This window comes from Corvus moneduloides, chromosome 1, assembly GCF_009650955.1.
Source record: "Corvus moneduloides isolate bCorMon1 chromosome 1, bCorMon1.pri, whole genome shotgun sequence".
In the NCBI taxonomy this organism is placed as follows: Eukaryota; Metazoa; Chordata; class Aves; order Passeriformes; family Corvidae; genus Corvus; species Corvus moneduloides.
In genome coordinates this window covers 161,874,968-161,901,895 of record NC_045476.1, presented here as the reverse complement: position 1 = coordinate 161,901,895, position 26,928 = coordinate 161,874,968, and the positions used below count along the sequence as shown (strand labels likewise).

Sequence of the window (26,928 nt, the reverse complement as noted above, 5' to 3'; positions counted from 1 at the left end):
TTTATAAGTGGCATCACTGAGGAACTCTCTTGTAGATCTGCAGAGACAGTTACCTGTGAAGAGCTCTGGATACTGTATTTATATCTTTACTAGCAGATTCAGTTCGTAAACTGGGCAGAAGTACCAATTAAGTGTAGTGGTTTAGTTCAAAATATCCATTACTTACTTATTTTCCTTGTGTGAGATAAGAATTAGGAGAAAGCAAAGCAGGCACAAAACTTAAACAGTTGCAGTACAAAGAAAGAGTTTTATTATTAATAGAATTAAAAGTAAAGAGAAATAACAAGAAATTAAAGCAAACCCCCTCCCCCCCCCTTCCCTCCAGCACTTCCCTCCTTTTACCCAACTCCCACAAAGGGTAACAGAACATGGGATTTTAGTCAGTGTTGCAGTTCTTGAAAAGTCTCTTTCTTATGCTTAAGGAAAAAAGGGTTTTCTTCAGCTGCACATGGTTCCCAAACTGCCACCAACAGCAGACCCGCCTGGAAAGAAACAGTCTGCTGTGGTGTAAAACATCTCTCCCATGAAAAATCTCACATTCCTTCACACTGTCGAACATGAGCCATTACATGGGGTTATTAATCTTTTAAGGATGAGTTATTTTGGCCTGAACACAAAGGCTTTCTTCGCCACAAGTCTCTAAAAAGCCTCTCACTGCTTCTATGTAGCCTGGCATGGGCACTCTTCACAATCTTCATGGGCCACACGTGAATTCTCCATCCCCCAATGTACTCCAAATGGATTAAAGAGACAAACAGTTTGTGATATTACAGTTTCTTACCACGGCATGCAAGGAGGTTTTTTAAGCTACGCGCGAGAATCGCGGCACTGCCCTCTTTTCTCCCATCGCCGTGTTCAGCTCCGTCTCACATGGCTCACTTTCTCTCTGACTCTGAAGCCACCATGAAGAGTGTTCTTGTTCAGGCTTTACGGTGGAGAAAGTCTCGCTCCCTTTGTGTTGCTGGCTGTGTGGTGTCCTCCTCAGCTCAGCGTGGAGTGTGCTGGCTGCAGACAGGAGGCCACGCCGGCTCCCGCTGGCTCCGCCGGCTCCGCATGGAGAGGAGAGGGACCCGCTGGTCCCAGGAGGCCGCGCCGGGTGGGTTTGAGCTGTGTGGCAGTCCATGGCTGGGTTTAGCTGTGTGGCAGTCCATGGCTGGGTTTAGCTGTGTGGCAGTCCATGGCTGGTTTGAGCTGTGTGGCAGTCCATGGCTGGGTTTAGCTCTGTGGCAGTCCATGGCTGGTTTAGCTGTGTGGCAGTCCATGGCTGGTTTGAGCTGTGTGGCAGTCCATGGCTGGTTTGAGCTTTGTGGCAATCCATGGCTGGTTTAGCTGTGTGGCAGTCCATGGCTGGTTTGAGCTTTGTGGCAGTCCATGGCTGGGTTTAGCTGTGTGGCAATCCATGGCTGGTTTGAGCTGTGTGGCAGTCCATGGCTGGTTTGAGCTGTGTGGCAGTCCATGGCTGGTTTGAGCTTTGTGGCAATCCATGGCTGGGTTTAGCTGTGTGGCAGTCCATGGCTGGTTTGAGCTGTGTGGCAGTCCATGGCTGGGTTTAGCTGTGTGCCAGTCCATGGCTGGTTTGAGCTTTGTGGCAGTCCATGGCTGGGTTTAGCTCTGTGGCAGTCCATGGCTGGGTTTAGCTCTGTGGCAGTCCATGGCTGGTTTAGCTGTGTGCCAGTCCATGGCTGGTTTGAGCTTTGTGGCAGTCCATGGCTGGGTTTAGCTCTGTGGCAGTCCATGGCTGGGTTTAGCTATGTGGCAGTCCATGGCTGGTTTAGCTGTGTGCCAGTCCATGGCTGGGTTTAGCTGTGTGCCAGTCCATGGCTGGGTTTAGCTGTGTGGCAGTCCATGGCTGAGTTTAGCTGTGTGGCAGTCCATGGCTGAGTTTAGCTGTGTGGCAGTCCATGGCTGGTTTAGCTGTGTGCCAGTCCATGGCTGGGTTTAGCTATGTGGCAGTCCATGGCTGGTTTAGCTGTGTGCCAGTCCATGGCTGGTTTAGCTGTGTGCCAGTCCATGGCTGGGTTTAGCTGTGTGGCAGTCCATGGCTGGTTTAGCTCTGTGGCAGTCCATGGCTGGTTTAGCTGTGTGGCAGTCCATGGCTGGTTTAGCTCTGTGGCAGTCCATGGCTGAGTTTAGCTGTGTGGCAGTCCATGGCTGAGTTTAGCTGTGTGGCAGTCCATGGCTGGTTTGAGCTGTGTGGCAGTCCATGGCTGGTTTAGCTCTGTGGCAGTCCATGGCTGGTTTAGCTGTGTGGCAGTCCATGGCTGGTTTGAGCTGCCTGTGGCTCTGGGACAGTTCCCCCCCAGTGACCCAGGGTCCGTGCCGCGGCGTTGGGAAAGATGGGGGGGGCAGGGGCCCCGGCCCGGCCCGGCAGGCCCTGGAGGCTCGGAGCCCCCCCACCTTCCAGCAGGTGAGCTGGAACAAAAAACCATTCCCACCTTTCTGTGTGGTTTAAATATGTGAATTGTGAGAAGCGTCATTAGTCTAAAAGACTGTCCATCAACTCAGGTTCAACCCACTACAACATGGATGAGGAGTCTGATGGCTCTGTGGCTCTTGTGAAATCCATACCTAGGTAGTGAAGCTAGCTTGGTGTCTTCTAAACACTTCAGATCTTATTGCTTGTTTCTTTGGTTGCATTCAGGAAAGGTTAAAAGAGATAATATTTTTACTTTTTTAAAAAAATGATTGGCTTTTTAGTTTAATGTAACATTTGTTTGACTTTTTAATGCAGTCGATATGCCCTGAAAAGCTCTGTATGTACAAGCAGTTCTATTAAAGGACTATTAGAAACGACATTAATAGCAAGCCTAGTAGCTTGCTTCCCATTCTCCCCTAGAAATCATGATCCTTTGTTTTTGCTGACATAATTACCTCCATATGAGCCAGTTCTAACAAGACAGAATTAAGAGTTCACATTATAAATGAGCAGCAGGAACAGATGGACTGAGAAAGTAGTCAAGTTCCATGCAAATATCAAAAAAGGTGATTAGGAAAGCAGTAAAAGCATTTGGCTAATGTATTTCTTTGTATTAATAAAGACTGCCTAACTGGAAAAGGCATGAGGCCAGTTAGGGGTCTGGAATGTGAGATGTTCTGCTTCTGCACATTGCAAAGCCAATGTCTGGGTTATGAGAAGATGTCACTGCCCTGAGTGGTGTTACACTGCCAGGCCTAATAATAAAATTCTTCATTTTTTGTCTAACTTAAGGGCTGATAGTACCACATTTCATCCAGTGAATCAGATACTGAGCTGAGGAGCTTAACTGTGATTGAAACACTGCTGTGACTGGGAAAATGGGATTGGAGCCCGTTTTGCCTGGGTTTCAGTTTTCTGGTTTGTGAACCTCCACCTGCAGCTGTGCTGGCTAAGAGCCTTCCTCCCGTGCCTCTCTCCTTACTCTTCCTGGTGGCATCGGTCTTCTGCAGTGCTTTGCCTTGGCTGTTTCGTGGTGATGTTGGTGCATTCCTGCATTTCTCTGCACCACATGGCTCTCTGCTCATTGGGAGATCTGTTTGTCCTGCAACCATCAAGAGCCAGAGAGGAGAGCAGCAGAGCCTCTGCAGCATAGGAGATGTGGAACAGCTGGAATGTACGTATCAAATGTATAGTATGTGTCTACATGTTCCTCTACAGGATTTTTTTTGAGAGAAATTTCATTGTGCATTATGTAGCATTTGCACGTTCCCTCACAGGTTTCTGGACTGATGGGAATATCAGCACACACTGCTGGATGTTGTTTGCTGGGTTATGTGGAATTGCTGCCTGTGGAGTTGATGTGCACGTGCACTGGGGGTTGATTTTCTTGACACCCAAATTTGAGTCAGTAGCTCAGACTGGCCTCTCAGCTATCTGGAAAAATACCTCAGAATTTGTCTGAACATCATTTCCTAGCACAGATATCTGGAAAAACCTCATCAGCCCTTATCTAAATCAGAGGGTTAAGGCTGCCTCGCCCTTTTCCTCATATGCTCAGAACTGCTAAGAGTCACAGCAATGTCAGCGTATTTTTTGTGGGGGTTACTAAGTGTATGTGTAAAATGTTATATTTTCCCTGAAGATGAAAGTAATTTCCCAGTCAGATAAAGCACTGTATGAAAAGGCATTCAATGACTTCTTTTTCCCTTATTTCTTATTTAATAATGAATGAACACTTGCAAGAAAGTAATTCTGCACCTAAAATTCAGTTGTAAATACAGGAAATGGTCATTGCTCTAAGTGAGTCCTTAAGCAGAGTAAAGTGGTACACAAAGATCTTTGTTGTCAATAGGCTTTTTCATTGAATGTTTTAGGTTTGCCTTCCTGGAAGAGAATCTCTTGTGACTGTCCCTGACTGGTGTATGTATTTCTAGCTCTAAATGTGGAGTCTTGTGATGAATTCAGAGAGGCCTTTGAAAAATAATACTGGGTTGCATTTGCATCTCTTGTTATATTTGAGTCACTTTGAAATACTGTACGTTTAGTTATTTTTTCTTTCACTTAATAACATTTTTTCTCCTCAGTATTAACAATTGATGTTCAATCTTGGCTGTAGCCTGGCTTTCCTTAGTTTTGCTCTAACAATGAGGATTTTTAGTCAGAGCCCACTCTCCTTTATGCAGGCTGCTCTGGGAGGACAGGAGAGCTTTCTCAGCTGGAACCAAAGCCTCATGCATTTCACTTAGCTTTTGATCGATTCTGTTGCTGCTCGCTGTTGGTACTGTATTGAAATAGTGTTTTTATTGTTGTAAGCTCCTATGTGCTGTGGTGGTTGGCAATCTAGAAATGTGTTAAATAATATTGATTTTTTTTCCCACTTGGCAAGCATCTCATTCCACTCTGTCTCTAATAGTATTTTAAGTATCATTTACTGGTTTTATTTTCTTTCTTATTTATGACTGAGCATCTCGCAGAGCAAGGGGCTACCACAGTGCCTGGAGAGAAGTTCTGAGAGAGAGGGCACTTATAAGAATATACTTTCCAATTCTGCTAACTGCCTTTATATACCAAGATAAGTTTATGTATTATATTCCTATGACATCATTCAGTAGTTGGTGTGTGTCAGAAAAATAAAAAATACTTTGCTTTTCTGTGCAGTGCATATAACCTGTCAGATAGTCACCCTAAATGACAAATACACTTCCAGAAAATATCCAGGTGATAAAGCCGTGGTTCCTAAAAGTGATTTTCGTTGCAGCTATTAAGGGAGCACAATGGCCTTTTCAGCTGTGGTAATTGTCTCTTTCTGTTGAGACTTGTCTTGAAGTGATAGTGGGAGGTCAGTTTTAAATCAAAAAGAGGTTAATATGGTCGTTTATTGTCGCCATTTATTTATTCCACTTTCTTTGATAAATACTGCTTCTATCCCAAATTTCACACAACTGTTGAAGCGTTTCATGTTGGAGCTTCACACCTCAGGTCAGGCTGTTAGGGTGTCTTCTCTAAACCTCTGTGGGTGTGAGGGGAATAGGGTGAATGTTTTTCCTGAAAAGATTTCTTTAATTTAAAATTCTGAACAAAAATTTTCAGGCTAGGTTTCCTAAGTATGGTAAAATACTAGCAATTCTTTTTCCATCTGAAAAGCTTGTCTCTTGCTGTATGGGAAAGATGGGGCAGCCACAGCTTCTCTGGACCAACAGTGCCAAGGCCTCATCATCCTCACAGTAAAGAATTTCATCTTAATACCTAATCTAGCTCTGCCCTCTTTCAGTTTGAGGCCATTTCCCCTTGTCCTGTCACTCCAGGCCCTTGTCCCAAGTTCCTCTCCAGCTCTCTTGGAGCCCCTTTAGGCATTGGAAGGGGCTCTAGGTCTCCCTGGAGCCTTCCCTTCTCCAGGTGAACACCCCCAGCTCTCCCAGCCTGGCTCCATAAGGAAGATGCTCAGCCCTGTTACCATTTTTGTGAGTGGGGTTTTTTTTCCCGTAAGTTATCATTAGCTGAAGTGTTAAAAATTCATCTCAGTCTTCTGAGTAATAAATCAGGTATTTGAAATGAAATATCTCTTCTCAGTAGACGCCATACTTCATCTTACTGAGGCCTGATATTATCTGTGTTTGAATGTGGAGGCACTGCTCAGACAAGTTTGTAGCATCACATCTGTGTAAGTTACATTGACACCACAATGTGAGTCTCACTCCCTTTTACTGATGTAAACAGAGCCTTTTTCTCAGCTCTGTTATGCAGCTCGTTTACAATTTTAACGAAGGAATGTTGGGGGAGTTAAATTTTGGAGATAATGTTCATGCAGAGTGTTATTTTTGTCTGAAGCTACAGTTGTATGCACGACAATTTGCACATGAATGTAAGACATGAATCCTAATTAACTTCTAGTCCAAACTGAACACAATGCAGTCTGCAGCACCGGGGCAGTGAGCAAAGGGGAGAGGCAAAGCATATGGTGACATTATGATCATAAAATACTGTGACAAAGGTCTACTTCCAGTATCCATTTGAGTTTCACTGACCTGTGTTTCTAACCCTGCCCCTTGGAACTCTCAATAACAACCAGTGTCTTGATGAATCTTTGCCACAGAATCTGTTTGATAACCTAATTCTCCTCAGTCAATTGATTCCTGACCTGACTTCCATTCTTGTTTCAAATGGTTTTCTTAATAGCTCAGCTAACTACAGTTGCCAGCAGTTGATACTTATTAAACATTTTTTTAAACATACCCCAGCATTTTCCCACCATCTGCTTTTAAACTGCCCATTTGTGGGGATTCTTTGCATAAATATTTTGTGGTTCATTTGATTCTCTGCATAATTAATTAATTGCTTCTTACTTAGTTTTCTGCATAACTAATCTACTGCCACATAATTAACAAACTCTTTAATTCCTTAATAATTATTTGCTGTTCTTTTGAATATATGAATTAATTGACTTTAAATTTGCTGCTGTGGTGATTTGACATCTAGTTAATTGTTTTGATTAATCAATTAATTAGCTGCTTAATCTCTGCTTAAAAGTATAACCCCATGACTGCCTTGCAAATGTTCTAGCACCCTTCTCTGCTCTCTTTTCATTCAGTGCTATCATCTCATCCACATCTGGATGCTCAAATTGTTGTCCAGACACATGGGCCTTTTTAGTTTAAATGCATCCCTCTGATAAAGCCATCTCTATAGCCCCAGTGATGCTCCTTATGTTGGATCTTCCTCCAAATACGATTTTTTCCATGTTATGCACTGCTCAGGCACTGGAACCTCCAGAGAGATTTGACTCTGCTTGGTTATGCCAAAAAGGGGAGAATCAGGGAAAAAGGACATTAAGATACTGAGTTATGAAGACCCATGAAATAAGTATGATACAAGAACAGACTTTGAGAATTTTTCTTGCACACAGGTTGAGGATGTTTACGATTCAATATAACTGCTGAAGAAATTTTTGGTAAAGTGATGTGGCTGATAAAGTTCCTGAAACTTCATGTTTATGTATGGTTCTTTCACTAGACCTCGTTGAGGCTGTTTTTGTCTGGTTCTTTATAGTAGAAAGGAACCTTTCCCTTCACACTTTGCTTTATTTATGTGCTAATCTTGGGCTTAAGATTTCACATCTGGTTGCTGTAGAAATTGCTGTTCTCTTTGAGAACAGGATCTTCAAAAGAGGAGTTGCCTGAGCAAGTAGTTTGATGTTATACTTCATGAGTAAGCCAACAAAAAAACATACCTGACATGATGAAAACTCCTTCAAAATGGAATGTTTTATTTAAGTTTTCCACAAGGTGTCAGCTGTTCTTCGAAGGTATTAAATTGTGGCTTCTTATGCAAGTGGAAGAGTGGGAAGTGAAATGGTTTTATCAGATATGGAATGTGAAATGCAGGGGGTATGTTCAGGAGCATTACATTTAACAGCAAGAGAATAACCAGGTGAGAATCCAAATAGTTTGGACTTTTTCTTATGTTTGATGGGCACTGGCCAAATTTATTGCCTGATGTTGATCAACCTACAGACTTAATAGTGGGAGAAGTTACCAGAAATAAAATACTTCTGAAGCACATGAGAATGCCTTAAAACTTACCAAAGAACAGTCAAATGCATATGATAGGTTATGCTTTTATGTGTGTAAAAAATTGCAGTAGGAATGATAGGTATGTTATAATATATTTTAAAGGGATTTTTTTTACATGATCAGGTGCCTGCTGAATATTAGTAAAAGGCTGGAGGTGGTAGAGCAGTTCCCAGGAGGTTTTGTCCTTGTGCTCCTCCTCCTCCTGCACATCATCAGCTTTGGCAGGTCCATCTCTGTTCCATGGGGCTGGAAACACTGACTGCACGTGGACAAACCTACCTGCAGCTGACTAAATTTAGATGTCTTGCTCTGGAGCTGAATCTTACCCCCAGGCATGATTTTGATGAAGCACTTTGGTAGGAAGGCACCAGCTGGTCCATGAAAAGTCACCTTTAGCAGTGGTCTCCATGCCCAAACGTGTGGGACTCTCTCCTCTGCTTGAAAACACTGGAAAATATGCAGAAGTCGTTAATATTTCAAGGGAGTGGGTGCCAGAGTCTGCTAATCTTTTTTAGTCTCCAATTTCTCTGAAACTGATTATTGTGAAAAGACACTTGGCAATATGCACAACCTATGAGCCTGTGTTTTTGCTGGAAGTGTAGAGGTGAAGGATTTAAAGTAATTCGGTTTTCTTTATTTACTTTAGGCAATCTGGCTTGAGGCTTTTTCAGGGCTGTTTTGCAACATATTGAGTTGCATTCATAAAGAATCTGAAACAAATGGATTCCCTGCACATGTAGTGAATAACAATGAAAAACTACAGTCAAGGTTGTTGATATTCCATATTCTGATGCTGTGTTAGTGTGTGATACAGTGAATGTGCTGCCAAGAATGGATCATCTCTTAGCCCTGTGTGTATCATATGAATATAAAAAGTTATCTAACTTGGTGGACCCAAGCCCTGACAATATTCATATTTGAGATCTGCCTTGGCAAACAACAAAAGAACTTTGAGAAGAGGTGCAACCTGAATGAAAAATGAGCTTTAAAAAAAAAAAAAAAAAAATTGCAGGAGAGATGTCCTAATGTAAGAGAAATATGTAAGGAAGTGGTATAGGTGGAAGTAATTAAAATTTTTATCATCTCAATGTATATACACACATTTACACTTATCGTCACCATTTCTTACTAGTGAGAAAAAATATGTCAACAGCTCAGTCGTCTACAGGTATTATTAGAGAAGGTGGAATAGCTGAGCCTGCAGGAATATAGTTCCCATTCAGCTCTGTCTCATTTCAGTTTTATGTCAGTATAAATTTACTGATTCAGTGAAATTCAGCCCACACCTTGATTTCTGTGTCTAACTAAAGCTGTGTAAGCAGAAGGCTGAAAATTTCTGTTTCCTCTTTATTTACTGCTGATAGAATATTATTCTAGGATGGTGCAGAAGATAACATGATTATTCCTTTTAATACTTTATTTTTTTAATAACAAGAACTTCTTCCTTGACTTCCTGTATGTTCAGTAGCTCATTCTCAAATTTAAGGTTACTTTCATAATAGTGTATTTGATTCGATTTTAAGTATTCCTTAGTCTTATTTTTTAAGTGTAGAAGAAAAAAATATAAAAACCCTGTAACTACTGACTTGTTTAAAGATCCGTCACGATTTTGAGATTTTGCTATTGATTCCATCAGCACAATTGAGAAACAGCACTTCAAATAAAACCATCTAAAACAGCGGCTTTTCATGTACACAAACGTGTTGAATACTGACTGATTTCATTTTTTTCCCCCGGTGTTTCCCTTTCTATCTTCCTACTAGAAGCAAAAGTTTGTGAAAATAGGTAAAATGTAAAACATGCATCTGTCTTTAGGCAGGATTTGGTGTTTTTACATGTGATTGAGTGATTGCAATTGACAAAAAGGATGGAGGCAGAATACCAGAAACCACTGATTTATCAAGGGCCTGTGTTGCACCTCAGCTTCAGTGGTCGGTTTTTTAATCATTATATTTACTTTTTAACATCTGAAAGCAGTAAGAGAGGATGCAGTGTTTATACTGGAAGTATATCAGCCTCAGAATTAGATTGGCAGTGTTTTAGCAAAACACTGAAGAAGGAAGTCCTAAGTGAAAATTGGTTTTCTTTGCTGCTTGCTCCTCAATTAAAATTTTATTTAGAATTTCAATTTATTGGAAAATACGATATTGGAGAAGCTAAATCTTTAGCAACCTAATACTTTAATTACCCACTATTAAATTTTGCTTAATTATAGAACAACACATAGAACTGTTTGACATGTGAATAAAACATTACCAGAGGCTTGCTTTTAAATCTAAAAATCCAAAGGAAAAAGCAGGTGCTGAGACATTTAATAATGCTCAGACATTTTAAAAAGAACTGTCTTGAAAGACAATGGAGAATTTTAATGGAATATTTAGAAATAATTTAGCTGTTATTAATCAGCTTATGTAAGAAGCTGAACAGCAAATTATTTTTGTATCTGGGTACATGCTGGAATACTTTCAGAGAAAATAACAAAAATCTGTCTTTGAACTTGTGTTAAAGTAGCCCAGTGTTGTCTTACAGCTTTCCAGAAACTAGGGAGCTGCCTGTACAGGCAACCCAACAACATCCTTTGCCCTTCTGCACTTGAGCATTCAAATCAGGTAAAACTGAAAAAATAAAAGTCTATATTGAAACACTGAGCTTGATCTTAGAGGGTTTCTTTTGCCCAACTCTTGTGTAGAGCATCAATTACCAAAATAGTCACTTGTCTTTTCACTGTGCTTAGAGATTACCTATTCCTCATAATTCAGATGTTTGGAAGAGGAGGTAATTGATTTTCAAACCTGTGGAGTAAATCAGAAAGTGCCCAGAGAAGCTGTGGCTGCTCCATCCCTGGAAGTGTTCAAGGCCAGGGCTGACTGGGCTGGAAGCAGTCTGGGATAGAGGAAGGTGTCCCTGCACATGGCAGGGAGTTGAAACAAGATGATCTTGAAGGTCCCTTCCAACCCAAACTGTTTTATCATTCTATGAAAAATACTGGAGCTCTCTCTTAATCATAATGTTTTGGTAGGCTTGTGATTTGAACGTTCCAAAGGACAGCAGTTCTTCTATATAACATGGGAGGTTGGAGTAGACCCCTCCCAGGTCACTTCTATAGGAGATGTAATATTGTGTGTGATTAAAAAGATTCCTGAGTTACGCTTGGTTCTGACTTGAGCTTCAAGAAACGGAGAAATCTGTTTCCATTTAATTCTCCTTTCCCACTGTCAGGTGGGAGCTGCAGAAACCATAATGAAATTGGTCCTTTAAGGCCCTATCAAGCCTAACTCTGAGTTCCTTCATTTTCTTCAGCTCCTTTAAAACCAAGAGGCTCCAGAAGGACACACAGCAGTGCTGGGTAAATGAAGCTCCACATCAGTGGTGTTCTGAGAACTTTGCTTGCATTGCTTGAGAAGAGGCAATAAAGCACAAAGCAAAACCTTCCACCACGGTGAGCAGCACTTGAGTTCTGCTCCTTCACTCTTTGGCAGTGGCTGCCTCAGCCGCAGAGTGGGGACTGTGCTTCGCTGTGTTAGACCTCATCACTGTATCCCTCTTTTCTGTCCTCATTCTTTCCTAGAAATAACAGATTTTACCAGGAAAAGTGTCTGTCAAGGAATTGGGGAAAAGATGAGGGAAATTACATAGGACACAAGGCCTCAGGGAGGATTCTTTTAACAGGGGAAATTAAAAAAGGTCATTTAGGAAAGAGGAAGAACATGGGGATTTAAGACTTGTTTTCACAACTTGACCATGTGTTGTATATTAACATTCAGAAATAGATTTGCTTCTTAGTCATACTGTTCAAGGCATGCTGCTAAATTTTAAATTCCCCTTGTTGGTAACATCTGTCCCTCTGGTTATTGTTCTACTAGCTGAAAAATTGGAATTTGAGCCCTCACTGGATGGATGCACCTAAGTATCAGTATCTTTTCCCCCTGTCTGAGGCACCATCTCATTTCAGCTGAGTCCTAGACTGCCAGATGCTGTCTTTGATCTTTGATCATCCTTAAATCCTTGGGTGTAACACCCTGTCCCAAAGTCGGTGAGTGCTATCGTGTTTCTGAGATTGCTGCATACAGAAAAGGACATAGCTTTTACCTTTATGCACATAAATAATATGTGGCAGAACTATCAGCCTGAAAGTTGTTGGGTTTGACATTGTCCAGTAGGATGACCACACTGATTTCGTTCCTATTTTTCAAGATTTTAGGTCTTTTCATGAAACTTCTTCCATCCTTGAGTGTGATGATTGTAAATGGAAAAGGCACAGCAAAACTGCTGCTTTTCCAGTTTGCTTATAAATATTCATCTGCCTTTTGTAGCTGTTATGTACAGTAGGACTAAACTAAAGTACAAGGATTTAATGCTGTTAAGAGCTGTTCCTTTGCTTTGACTCATTTTACTACCAATTTCCAATTATTTTTTACTCTCCTTCCAACAGATATCCTCTTTTTGGTCCCCAAAATATCTTCTAAGCTTCAGTTGCCCAGTAGGTATTTTCTTCATAGACAAGTTGACACTGCTGGTTGGTCTCCTGCTTGGTTTTGCATTTTAGTAACAGCCTGTCTCAGTAACTTTGACTTTTCTGCAGCGTTTTTTTTCTATAATTATGTTCCAGGAGAGTTGCAGAACATGAATGTCTTTATTTTAAGCTCTTAATTAGCAGTGGAAGCAGGAATGTGTAGTAAGCTTTACAAATTTAACATCTAATTTTTAAATGGTGAAGTTATGTTTCAAGTCCAGCAGAAAGTAGAAATAGGAGAAATGGAAAGTTTTCATTTTTACCTTTTCTTCAGAAACCACACACTGAGGTACAGGAAAGTATCTAAGGATAAATGGGAGAGCAGGAAAACAAAGAATTCCTAAGCCTCATCAGGCTGGAGTTTAACAACCTGAGAGATTTTCCAAAGATTTTGTTTTAAAAGTTCCTTCAAATAATGGCTGAAAGCAAGCACAGCCACATCTCTGGCAGCTTGCATTTGAGTGACAAATGACAATACAGAAGATCTTGAAGCATTTAATGGTCTTAGTTGTGTTTGCATGTTAACACTTACTTTTTTTAATTTTCTAAAAGTCAGTGAGTTGTTATTTTCATTTCCCTCAGCATAAATAGGACCATATTTAAAGTTAAAAAAAAATATATATATATATTATTATTACTATTTTTAATAGGTTTGTAGGGGTTCCAAGCTCCTGGCAGGTGATTGCAGGAGTGGTGCCAGCTCCCCTCTGAGTCCCAGGCCTGAACTCTCCCTGCAGCCTGTGAGCCCAGCCTGGTGCAGCAGCCTGGTGGAAGGATTTGCTTCCAGCTCTGGTGCTGACACCCCTGATTGTTCCTTAGCTGGCTTTGTCAAGCTGCATAATATTTGAAGATGACTGTTGTAATTAAGGCTGCTGTTTCTATTATATTTAGCTGATACTTTGCCTTGACAGGAAGGACCTGAGCTGAACCATCACACATTCTTATTTTCCTCATTTTTCATGTCAGCTTTTGCACCCCATATAGCAGAATTCATGGCTTTCATACACCCATTTAACATCACTAGGTTTGATAACACACAACAAACCAGAAGATGTTGATAAAAATCCCTCCAGAGCTGTGAGCCAGGAGACATTCACAAAACCCTATTGCTTTTTGCAGGTGAAAAATGAAGAGATTCTATATACCAGCCTTTTCTACAATGGCTTCTACTTTTGATTTCAAATTTCATCAAATACTAGCTTTTTTTTTTGTAATCAGTTTCAAATCCTGATGAGTTTAAAAAAAAAATGTTCAGCTTGTTCATGTTCGTGTTTCAGCATGTTTATGTTTTTCCTTCTGCACTTCTGCTTGCAGTGTAGTGCATTGGAACTGTGTTTGTATTCAAGACCTCTTGATTTTCCTGCAATTTCATAAAGCTAAATAAAGGGACAGTTTTAATTAGCTGGGTACATTTTCATTACGAGTAGTGCTTTGTGCAGGGGTTTTCCATATCAATATGAAAACAATGTTCTGGGCTTAGTGTGCTCGTGGCAACAAGTTATGGTGAAAGCACCCAAAAAGGAGAGATTTAGGAGCTGCTCTTTCATTAGGTGATGCAGTTTTATTTATTTCTCTGCTTTCTTTTTGCTTGTGGCCATTTGCTGTTGTGGACAGTTTTGGGAGCTGCTTCTTGTAACAAAAAAAAAAAAAAAAAAAAAAAATCCATTGTAAGTTGAAATGTTCTTGTTTGCACCAGGACATAAAGATTTTGCACAGCAGGGGGCTGTCAGGTACCTGTTGGGTGAGGAACCAAAAAGCCATTCCTTTACAATGGGATGTTGTGTTTCCAAGCTGTGCCTTCTCACTGCTGGAGAAAAAACAGCTCTGGTGGATCACTCAGAGGTCTTTCAATGGTACAAAAAGCCAGACTTAGAAAGCACTTGTGGTCTGGAGATGGAAAAGGAGTTCTTGTCTGTGTGCTCTTGCTGGTGCTGTGATTGAATCATCCTAGGAGAGAGAGAGGTCAATCAGCCCATGGTACCACACCACTGTGGCCAGGCTGGGCAAGAAGATTAAAGCTGACTTTGGGGCTCAGACAGGCTGAGAGAGTTGGGAATGTCCAGCCTGGGGATGAGAAGGCTCTGGGGAGACCTTAGAGCCTCTTCCAGTGCCTAAAGGGGCTCCAAGAGAGGTGGAGAGGGACTTTGGACAAGTGTGTGAAGGGAGAATGGGTTTAAATGACAGAGGGAAGGTTTAGATTGGATATTGGAAAGAAATTCTTCCCTGTGAGGGTGGTGAGGCCCAGGCACAGGTTGCCCAGAGAAGCTGTGGCTGCCCCATCCCTGGAAGTGTTCATCAGGCGGGATGGGGCTCTGAGCAACCTGGGCTAGGGGAAGGCGTCCCTGCCTATGGCAAGGGGGTGGAACTCAATGATCTTTAAGGTCATTTCCAATCCAAACCACTCTATGATTGTATTATATATGTCTGATATTGGATTCTTTACACTTTTTGGATGGTGGCATTGACCTGAGGTATGAAATGAGGCAGTGTCAGCCCAGTGTTGACCAAGAAGTTTCGTAAGGCCCCAAGTAAGTGCCTTGCTCTGCTGGCTGGAGGAGCAGGTGTTTTTCCATGGGAATCAAGCTCCCTGCCTCTGTGGAACTCTCTTCACTCATACAAATCCTATAAATATATCCTGAAGAGGCAGTTTAACAACCTGAATGTGCATCTTGTATCCTATCTAGCAAAAATCAGATCTAAAGATTTAAATTCCTGTATTTTTGATACTTCACTACTAAATAGCATTTTTGTCTTCAAAATATTTTTGAGACTCTGTGTAGCTCATGCGCACAATTTTTGGGATGCAGCTGCTGGGAAAATATTAAGCCAAAACTGAAAAAGTACATAGAGTTTGCACCAACATGAGGACTCAAAAACTGTCCCTTTATTACTCTGTTTTCCATAAGGAAGAGAGGGAGCAAGATTTACTTTCATGTGATAGGCTGGATATTTTTGGTACATATAAACCATAGTTCCTTTGAGAGCTATGTGATTGCCCAAACAGTAAAGAAAGATGGAAATTTTGTTTAACTCTCAGCAGGTGGGTGTGCAATGCCCAAAAAAAGTAAATCACCTTGAAATCACAGAGTTAAGCAAGAGCAGTCAGCTCACTGCTGTCACAGGCTGTACTCTCAGAAACGGGGAACAAGATGATAGCTCTTCTTGGTTCAAAGCTGAGCCTCAAACTCCAAATATCTCAAGGACTTTGGATGAATTTGTGTATCTTTTATGTGCAAGGTAGTTAAGGATGCTTGATATTTGTAACAGCCTTCAATATTCAGCTCTTAAACTAGAAAGAGGTTATAACAGAAATGCCACAAAACTCAGGTTTTTGTCCAAAAAATTGAAGCAGACAGCATGAGTAAAAAGAGTGAAACAGGTTGAATTTATAATGTGGATTACTAATGTTTGCTTGGTCCTAGTCTGGAGAGACAGGAACCCTTGATTCCATGGTCAAGGTTGGTCTGAGCACAACTTTAGGATGCAGAAATTTTGGAAACATACAGGAATTCCTCATAGGTCACTGTCTAAATTTGCAGTGCAATAGAAGACTAAATAACACTGCTGAAGAGACCAGCAATTTTTTTCTACTTCTTCTCTTAAAACATTGAACTGTTCCCATATTAATGTCTTTCAAAACCTGAAGATTTTTTTTCCTTCTGTATGTGTGGAGTGTGAATCAAGGGTTTTTCTTGTAGCTGTCATGGGGTGCACCTACCCCAGCTATGAGCTGCTGTATGGAGTGAAGAAAAAGTGTTTATACATGCTCACTGTTAATGATAAAAATAATCAAAGAAGGATCAGATAATCCAACAAGAAAAAAAAAATTATGGAGTTCTGTGTCCGTTACCTAAGGATAGTTCTAAGCTGTATGGAAGGGCTGGCAAGATGAGCTTTGATATCTCTGCTGGTTCCTCAGGGCTCCATCCTTTGCTCAATTTACAGAGGATAAATATATAGTAGATAGCAGGAAAAGGCTGATTTTGGTCCTTGCAGTAGCAGGGAAAAGGTTCTGTGTCTTATCTAAAACTAGAAATTGAAATTGCTGTTTCTTGTTTTCTGGATTTAACTTTCTTAATGGTGTCTCTTTGCTGTTCAAAACTTCATCATTTTCAGGAAAATATGTAGTTCCTCCCAGGAGTGGCAATGCGGGAAAAACTCCTTCCACTGATGGTGCAGGGTGTTTCTGGGAATCGTGCCCTAGAGAGCCTGTTCCTCTTCCTGGACAAACAGGGAAGCTCAGCTCCTGGCGTGGATCCGCAGGTGCATAATCATTCACATGCAATGATTTCACTTGAGGATGTATTTTATCTAACAAACTCAAACTGAAATGGATTTTATCCCATCACTAAAACTTAAAAGAACAAGAAGTCTCAAAGCCAGCAAACCAGCCTTCGGAGAGAAGTTAACTGTGCTCGTTTTGCAGCAAGCATCAAGTTCCCCAGTGTTGAAATTTGCTTGCCTAAGGTCAAAGTGAATTGACAACAGATCCCAGACCACGACCTAGAAACAGGGTTTCAAGTCTCTAATTACAAGCTGGAAAGGGAATAGTTGTCTTAAGCTGTTTTATTGCATTGCATTGTTGACCTGAACATAGTCAAGAAAAATCAATATTTTCCATAGACTTCTGGAGTTGGCCTTGTGGGTGAATGAGGACAGGCTGCTTTATTTAATGAAGCTGATAGCATGAAGTAAATGCTGTCACAGAGTTTGTCACCACATATTGGAGGGAAAGCAATGATTTCTAAAGAGGCTGCTATTTGCACATTTATTGATCTCTTGGTGGAGCCGTAGCTACCGGTCCCTTTGTAATGCCAGATTATTTTATCAGTGACACATCATGTGTTTCCTCCTCAGTCCATTTATATTCCCCTTAGGCAGTGGCAGAGCATGGCAAAACAGCCTCAATTTTCTGGCAGAAGGTGGCATTTTCTTTCAGAGTTGGAGCATTCACCCTCTATTTTTGCCATGCTAAAAATTTCTAATAATTAGAATTTCTATAAAAATAATTAAGAGCTGATGTAAGTCTGCTTATAAAGAGCCAGTGGGTTCTGACTGCAGGCTCTAAGGTTGTTACTTTATATGCTGTGTCTTTCCGACACAAAAATAGGTGAGTCTCAATCTACTGTTCAGTGAAGCAAACACTTCTCCGGCACTCAGAGGATCCCAATAAGTCACAAAAGGCTACATAAGAGAATATACATCATTGTTCTTGACAGCCATAAAAGACAATTTATGATGAGTTTTGGCTCATGAATTTAAACACCAGTGGAATTAAGAAAGTGCTACCAGAATGATGATTGCCAGTTGCAAATGACAGGGCTTTTTAGATCTGCTTGCTGTGCAATGCAAGTCACTTAGAGAAAGATTGACTTGATGGTGTATTTTAATATTGTTAAACAGCTGCATGTACGGTATAATGAGTCCCTAACCTTGTTTGATCAAAGTGAATCAAGCAAACTTGTTGAAGTCCTTAAAGTCTCATAATTTATGAAGTTTAAAAATTATTTTAAAAATAGAGTCTAATTGAGGTACATATTGCCATTTCTGTTTCTTCATGCTCCACAAAGCCAGTTAATTCTCTGAGCAAACCAAATGTGTGACAAGGAGGAATTGAGCACAGCTCAAGGGTACTTATATCTTTGAAGGCTTATTTTTGGATGGGATGCTGGCAAGAAACTTTTGAGCCTGTGAAATTCCAGAAGTATCTAGGTGGCACCAAATGCCATCAATGTTTGAGCTCGGGGAGATGGATGGGATGGGGACGCTGTCTGAAATGGGGATCCAAGAGGTTGGGTGAGCTGGTGGAGGTCATTTGTTGGTGTGAGTTGACTGTGCAGATGTTGATATTCGTTAATCATCTATTGCAGCAAAAGCAGTTTCTTATCTGGAGTGGGCAAGCACAGTTTTCATGTGTGACATCTCCTTTAAGGGGGCTTGGAGAGATGCAAATCTTCTTTCCTGAGAGTGTTTCCATCTGTCACTGCACCACTAGGGGGAAAAGGAGGCTGGTCTAGGGAAATCCTGATCCAGATGGCTGGTGGAATTTTATGGCCCAGATTAGAATGGTGCAAAAGGTTGCATTATCAGCAAGAACTTGCTGCCTTAGAGACAAGTTTTTTAGCTTATCTTTAATATTCATAACTTCCAGATACTTAGATCAGTTCTCCTAACTCAGAGACAATAAATAAAACATTTCAGCAGTGGCTTATTAGTGGCATGTGGTATCATCTTAATCCTTTCCCTCCTTGGAGAATTAATGTTTAAAAAATAATAGTCCCGTAAAACACTAGGCTTGCACTCTGGTAATTATGTAATAAATATCTGTTTTCAGTTCCTCTGTGTCTGTTACTTGCAGATGTTTGCATCTAAACGAGGAAAATTGTCTATTTACAGCTCACAGGATAATTTCTTTCCTACCTGGCACAAAGACTTTGGTCCTTGTGAGCAGAATAAAACAACCAGCTGCCTCTCTACCCTCTGGTGCTCTATAATCAGCGTACCATCCTGTTTTCTGGCCAGGGTTTTCTTAGTACTACCAGTCTGATACTCTGAAGGTAGATATCTTGTTTTGCTGGTGTCTCTGTAAAATGCCTTGAGCACAAAGTCGTTATCTGAGAGCTACAAACTAAAATTGATCTGTTTTAGGCTTAGCATAATTTCCATGTCTGGGCTGACCCAAATGGTATTGTCCAACAGGTTTCTGAAAATGTCAAGAGCCAGAGGGGAGGTCCCAGTGAAATTGAAGTTCTTCCTTCCCTCAGAGTAACTTAATTTTCAAGTCCCCAAGCCCTGTAAATAAGAGACAAAAATTGGTAATAAGAAAGGGAATTAATAGGATAGTCTTTCACACGATTTATATAACTTTCAAAAACTGTTGCTTCATTGTGTTTAAAAGTGCTGGTCTGCAGCACTTTCACACTAGGAAGATAGGATTAAAAACTTGAAGGGGCAGCTCTGGGAATTAGCAGCCAGAAGAGCTGATGGATTTGAGATGAAATAAAAGCTGCTATTGGGGAAAATTTATTTTGAAACTAAAATTGTGCGGCTGCCAATAAAGTATTCAACAGACTCAAATGTTTACCTTAATATTGATGTCACATTTCCATTTAGTAGGAAAGTACTTCTTTTCAGCTACTGTTGTCATTATGGAAATCAGCTGAATGAATCTCTGCCATGTAATCCATTATGGAGTAAATTGGAATGTGAGGCAAAGTTACTGTTGGGCGGATGTGAAATCCTGTTAGGATGCATGTGCGAAGTCGTGTTATTGCAGCCCTCTGCAATACACTGCACTGGGATGGGAAAAAACTCATGCAGGAGTTAGAATGGTCTTTTAATTAGAAGGAAGAAAAATGAACAGGCACTGATGCATCTGCAGAGCATCTGTCTTTATTAAGGATTTCTCTTTCAGGGGAGCTGTTTATTTTAAACTTGTAGAATTTATATCTTTGCAGGGAGTTTTATTTAAGGCAAACAGGGCACAGGTACTAGTCTCAGAGGTGGTGTTTTCACCCTTCATGGCTTTATTTGTAATTTGTTTCTGTATGTCTGTAAACTCTTCTCCCTCCTTCTGTCAAATGTGTCCATGTTCTCATTTATTCTGTAAAAATGGCTGAGTTTGTAGGCACATGCATAGAAGCGTTGTCTTATTCACAGTTTTACTGTGCAGTTCATGCATTGGGGATGAGATTGAGTGGATTGCTTCTGAAATAAGGTACTATTGGAGCATTCCAAGCTCTTACAGCTTTCCAGTTTTTCCCAGAAAATCTTCCCTTTGTGTACGCATTTGCAACAAAAATCCCAACATCGGTACTTTATTTTGAGCATTCCCTGCATGAAAACTCATGCAAAAGGGGTCAGTGTTACTGAAATAAGGAGAGAAATGCTGATTATTGTTTTTAAATGAATTCGTAGGCAAAAAAGAAAGCTTCCAATGAAATGACACAGTTTGCTGTAGGGAGTTTTTGCTAAGGATTTCTGTCTCCCAATATTGTTGAGGCGTCTGTCTTACTTTTTTCTTCCCTTATGAGAGCTTTAGAAGTTCTCTGGGCAAACAAACTGATTGTTACACTGCAGTGTGGGAGGATTTTGTGTTGCATTTGTTTGAAAATGCTATTGCTCCTGGAGCTTCATGTTAAACTAGCAAACTTCTGTAGTCCCTGCTCTGTTTTCTGCTCCATTTGCATTTTTCTTTCCGACTCTACAGTAGTGCTAAAAGGAAGTTAATGAACAAAACATGAGAGTGCTGCAGGAATTAACAGTACTGTGAGTAGGAAATGCATATTCTTAGAAAAAGTTTGGTGTCAGCAGAATCCAGGATCACAGGATGAATTATTTCTTTTCTTTTTATTTGTTCTCAGGCTATTTATCTACAGTATTTAATACAAAAGGAAACAGAATAAAGTTTCTACCAGAATTTCCAGGGAAAAAAAGAGAAAAATATAAGTTTTATTTTGCCTATTAAGTGAACCAAAAGCATGTAAAGCAGATTTGGCCTAATTTTTAAAAGTTAACCTATTTTTTTTCTTGGATATGGCTGCTATGCTGTTCACTGGTAACTAGCCTAGTCAGACCATATAGAATACTTAATGTTAGGAAGAAGTATCTGTATGCTTTACACCCAATAGTTCCATAAGGTGCAGTGGATGACAAAAAAATACATGCTTTGCAAGAATCTGTGTGTCTGAACATGAATTCCACCCATCAGCAATGTTCCTCCACAAAAATGAGCTGCATCTTGTGACACGGGCCACGAAGATGATCAGGGGGCTGGAGAGAATCTCCACTATGGATTCAGGCTGAGAGAGTTGGGGTTGTTCAGCCTGGAGAAGAGAAGGCTCCAGGGAGGCCTTGGAGGCCCTTCCAGTGCCTAAAGGGTCTACAGGAGAGCTGGAGAGGGACTTTGGACAAGGGATAGAGTGACAGGAGAAAGGGGAGTGGCTTCAAACTGAAAGAGGAGAGATTTAGATCAGATGTTAAGGAGAAATTCTTTACCCAGAGGGTGCTGAGGCCCTGGCACAGATTTCCCAGAGAAGCTGTGGCTGCCCCATCACTGGAAGTGTTCAAGGACAGGTTGGATGGGGCTTGGAGCAACCTGGGATAGTGGAAGGTGTCCATGCCCATGGCAAGGGGGTGGAACTCGATAATCTTTTAAGATCCTTTCTGAACCCAAACCATTCTGTGATTTTTCCTGAGCTACGGCAATTCACACAGAAACACAACACACCACAGAAACAGAAGGTCCCGTTGACCACAGCTGGTGTTTGGAATGTGTATTGAAATCACCAAATAATCACAGCATATGCTGGAGGAGGGAAAGCACCCGCTCTCCCACCTTTCAAACACCTCCCCAGCACTGCAGATGCATCACCAAATGGAGCCTTCACATCAGTGCCAAAAATTAAGGACTGAGTACAGCTTGTTGGTACTTCTTAAAAACGATCCTCAGTGCTCTCTACAGAATCATGAAATTAGTGTTTTAAATGTGGAACAAGCTCAGAGACCCGAGGTGCCAGGTAAGGAGCCAAAGAGGTTTCATATCTGCCTGCATGAAACAGCTTCTTTCTCCTCTGTTGGGGTTTATCACCTTTGTTAATAGGACAGTAACACAGAGCTAATTAAGAGTTTGTCTGTGTCTTTGCTGTGGTGATGCCAAGGACTGTTTTGGTCCTGTATCTTTGCCAGCTGAGGAGAAGCACCATAGATGCACACCACCAATCATGGACTCATTTAGGTTAGAAAAGACCCTTAAGATCACTGAGTCCAACTGTAAAATTGCCATATTGCTCATGTATGCTCCTACACAAGCTGGTGCTTTTCAAAACGCAGTGTTTGCGCAAATAGTTAATAGTTAAATCCATTTAAAATAGCCTTTCTTCAGGCAAGTTTTCAGTCATTTTTGTGCATCAGCTAATCCTAAATAAGGCAATTTGTATATGGCAACATCCCCTGGAGCCCCCATTTCTATGGGCTGTTCAATGTTTTCTGGTAATCATGTACATTTTATTTCTGGTTTGGTGTTTGCTATGGTTTGGGTTGGGTTTTTTTGAGTTGAAATATTGATCTTATTATGTTATTTGGTTTTCCTGAATGATTTTCAAGCATGGAAGGCAGCCCCAAACTAACTTTAAATTTCAGAAATATTACACTTTGTGTGTTAATCATAAGGACTCTACTGGTAGCATTGGATTTTTTCGGTTTACAAATAGATTAACGTAAATCAATTTTACCAATATTGTAGTGCTGAATTACAAATGGTAAAATCTTTTGTACAGTGAAGTTGCCCAGGGATTTGAAAAAAACTCACCCAAAACCCACCCCTTGCAGTTCTGTTCCTGAATTCATGTAGAAATTATGGTCATTACAGTGCCAAGCAGTATTTTGGGACCTGCTGGATGCTCGGGACTTCAGACTATCAGACAATTTATCTTATGCTTAAAAATTAAACCAAAGCCTTTTCATTTTTCATTTGAATTTTATTTTAAAAATTGTGATTTTTTTTTTTTTTAACATATTAAAGTCAGGAACCCAAAACAAGACAGTTAAAAGGTCCTTAAATATCCAGAGGAGTGGGACTTTCTCCTCACAATTTATCCAGGGACCTCTTCATGTGTTCCACGATTCAGCAACGACTGAATGAAGTAAGCAGGCTTTGTTTTAACTCCCCTGTGGACACAGGGGAGCTCCCAAGAGAAAATGAGGGTGTCTTTTCTGCATAGACCTCTAACTATCCTCTACATGTTGCATCCAAGCCTTGAAATTCATCATGTCACCATGGTTTATGCCCTGGCTCTTATTATAGAAGCAAAACTTTTTACGTATGAAGGGAATGACAGAATTTGTTTTATAGTTTATGCAATCAGTTTGAAGTGTTTGAAGTGCTTCAGAACCTGTTTCCAGTAAAAGTTTTTATAAAATGTAAGAATTTTAGTTAATTAATTTAATTAATTGGCATTAATTTCTTTGTCAATGCCTGAGAAGATGGTAAAGAAGAGTCTTTATCTGATGGCATGTACATCTGCAGGGGCAAGAGGACAAATTGTTCTGTTGGGAAAAGGAAAAGGCTTCTGAAGTGCTTTTTGTACTTCTTCAGATCTGCAAGAGAGGCATGGAACAAGACTTGGAAGTCAGCATAGTCTGACTAGCAGATGAATATAGAATGAAGCAAGAAGACTGGTATGTGTGGGATCATAGAATATCCTGACTTGAAAGGGACCCACAAGGATCATTGAGTTCAACTCCTGGCCCTGCACAGGACAGCCCAAGAGTCAGGCCATGTGCCCAAGAGCATTGTCCAAATGCTTCTTGAACTCTGTCAGTCTTTGTACTGTGACCACTGTCCTGGGGAGCCTGTTCAATGCTCAAACATCCTCTGGGTGAAGAACCTTCTCCTACTATCCAACCTAAACCTCCCCGAGACATCTGCATGCTAAGCATACTGTCATAGTTAAAAATAGGGATCAGTGGTTTGATAAGTTTCATGCTGCTGTGGCACAAGCAGCTCTGAATTACTGTGATTAAATAAGAGACTGTTGTCCAAACACAGGTGAAGTGTTTGAGCACATTATTCTCAAAGCAGTGGTGTCCCATGTTTATAAAATGCTACCCTGCCTCCTGCAAATTCTCCATACAGGACTGGGTGCTTTAGAAAGGATGTTGTTAATGACTTGGAGGCTTCTTCAGCAAAGGGATAATAAAAGAACTGATAGGAGGATGAGAAAGTCCATTTCATGAGACCTCTCACTTTGCTGTAGTTGGGATGAAAGGGTTGACCATGCTTTAAATATTTCATACTTCCCAGTATGAGATGAAAAAGTAGATGTCAAGATGTCATCTTGATACACACAGGCAATGCATATACACAAGGTAAGTGGTACATGCAGTACTTGTGCTTTTGTCTTGCAGTGCTGTTGTATTCTTAGTATTCAATTTTATAGTGTAACAAGAGAAAATGTACTTGGATTCAGAGTAAATCAAGCCACACATAATAAAGAATGTTTTTCTGTGTCTGGGCATTCTGGGTAGCAGATCTAAATATTCGTGCTACAGGAAAAAAATGTGTGCCTTAGACTGTCATCTGTACTCTGCCCTTCCACCCTTCCTGCTCTGAATATATTCTGTATCTGAAGCCCCAGGCATCAGTCTGACTCCCTAAAAATTATTCTCATGTCCTGAAATTTTCAGCCCTTGTTATCTGAAGGAACTGGCAGTCATGACCAGAAGATGATTCCTGTGCTTAGATTCTGTACTTTAGTTTTCAGTCATTTGTTATTTGTTCTGCTTGGTGGCAGAAATAATCAGTATATTTGGCAATTGCTGCTATCACTGCTGGGTTTTCTGACAGTGTACCTGGTACAGAGCGTTGCCTGTCTCTAAATTGACTATCCTCTCATTCCCACTTGTCTTCTGTTAGAGATTTCCTTGCTTTGCCCTGCTTCCATCCCCTGTTTGCTCTGTAGATCTTCCAACTGAAGTTTGGATATTTCACCCCTGAAGGCTTGAAGAAGCTGCAAAGAGATTGTCAAGACGATGAGAAGTGTGAATTGAGATGGGAGACTTTGATGTGAACCACAGGTGTGCTGGCATTTGGGCACTTTTGGCAGTGCTCAGTGATCTCTCTTCATGGGTGAGAACCTGGACTAATTTATCTTCACACTCTGGCTTTTTTTTCTGTATTCATATGAAGTTGTTTTGGTGATGGGGTTTTCTCTCACTTGCAAGAAGAGCAGAGTTCAAAGTCCCCCGAGGTGTATCAGAGGTGTAGGCAGAGAATGAGCAGGTGTGGGAGCCCTGGGGACTCCACTGCCCAGAAAACTCTGCAAGACAAGTCCTGCTAAGAAGAAACTGAGGTTTTGTTTAATTATACCAGCAGGCAGCACATGATGTAGTGGGTAACCTGTCCCTCAAGGGTGATTTCCCATACATGTCAAAAGTTTCAACATTCAAGAACTCTGAGCAAACTGTGGGAGAGTTGGGCACTGTACTAAATCTTCATAAAAATCAAATGCAGGCCTAGCATTTGCAAAGAGAAACCACCAGGTCAGAAAGCCAGCAGGGGGGATATTTCACTGCAGACACGTGTCCTATGAAATCATAAAGTTCTTTGAATTATCTGATGTGCTGTGATTAGCACTGGACCAGGCTGCCCAGAGGAGCTGTGGCTGCCCCATCCCTGGAAGTGTTCAAGGCCATGAACATCAAGGACAGAGCTCAGAGCAACTTGGGATAGTGGAAGGTGTCTCTGCCCATGGCAGGGGATTGGAACTCAATGATCTTGAAGGTCCCTTCCAACCCAAACCATTCTAAGGTTCTGTGAGTCCATGATCTCCCAGATTGACACAGCACAAGAATCTGTTATGGACCAGCAAACTCTTGGTTATGAGAACAGATTCGCTCAGAGAAGCAGATGAGTGGCTTGGCTTGTCCTTTGGGCAGAGCTGGGCTCCAAAAATGAGCTTGCTATGTTAGACAATTCTAAGAAAATAGCTTTTCTTTTTTTTTTGGTAAATGAAGCTAAAGCTTTCATTGGCTTTAGAAGAGAACAAAGTCTACAACATATGTATTCTGAAAATGCATGAGGGAAATAAAATGCCTGTCATGGAGAGAACTGATAGAAGCATTTTCCTGTCCCTGCTACAGTAAAAATTCAAGAAAGTCTACATATGGATTTTGTTTTTAATCTAACCTTGATAATGTTGGATTTAAAGAACTGGATGAACTGTGCATCTAGCTAATGCTGATGATAATCCCCCAAATCAATACTGAAAATGCCTTGCTTATTTAGTAGAAATGTCTTAATTGGGACATTCAAGGAATAAAACAAAATTAACCACTTCCTCCCAAAATATATTTTGAAAGGTGCATGTGTTTTCTGACTGAAGTGATTTATGTGAGAAGGGATTTAACTTAATTTCAAGTCTTTAGGCAATCATCTCAGCTGAGGGCAGAATCCCATTCTTTCACACCTGTACTATGAATTCAGTTGTTATTCCCTGCATTTATTAGTATTTTTTGACTGATGCCTGTGGAATGAGGCTTTTGCTTATCTCTGTTCACCCCCACTACGTTTTAACCTATTGGGTAACCAAACCCAAATTTAAAAATAGTTGAGAAGGACTCAAATGTCGTTTAAAGATATACCAGTTTTACAAAAAATGGAAGAAAAGGACCCTAAATGGTATTGAACTTCAGAAGAATCTGGAGAATTTGTCTGGTTTGTGTGGATGTGGTTCTTAGGGACATGGTCTAGTGGTGAACCTGGAATTGTTAGGCTGATGTTTGGACTCAATGATCTTAGAGATCTTTTCCAACCTTAATGATTTTGTGTTTGGCAGCAACTATTTGTAGGTCCAAATTAACCCCAGTGCTTAATTGTTTCTGCTTAGTGAAGGTGACCTTGTAATGGAGAGGATGGAGAGGCAGAGCAC

At 40.8% G+C, this 26,928-nt stretch overlaps 1 protein-coding gene and 1 long non-coding RNA gene across 11 annotated transcripts in view; both read left to right on the top strand.

The window, feature by feature from the left end:
- The window catches only part of TRAPPC9 (trafficking protein particle complex 9), a 480,517-nt gene that overhangs the window by 277,368 nt on the left and 176,221 nt on the right, over nucleotides 1–26,928 (top strand). The window lies entirely within an intron of this gene.
- Nucleotides 21,415–25,456, top strand: LOC116455859. The gene is made up of 3 exons (XR_004244482.1): nucleotides 21,415–22,017; nucleotides 23,595–23,677; nucleotides 24,961–25,456. It is a non-coding gene; the product is annotated as an uncharacterized LOC116455859 (long non-coding RNA).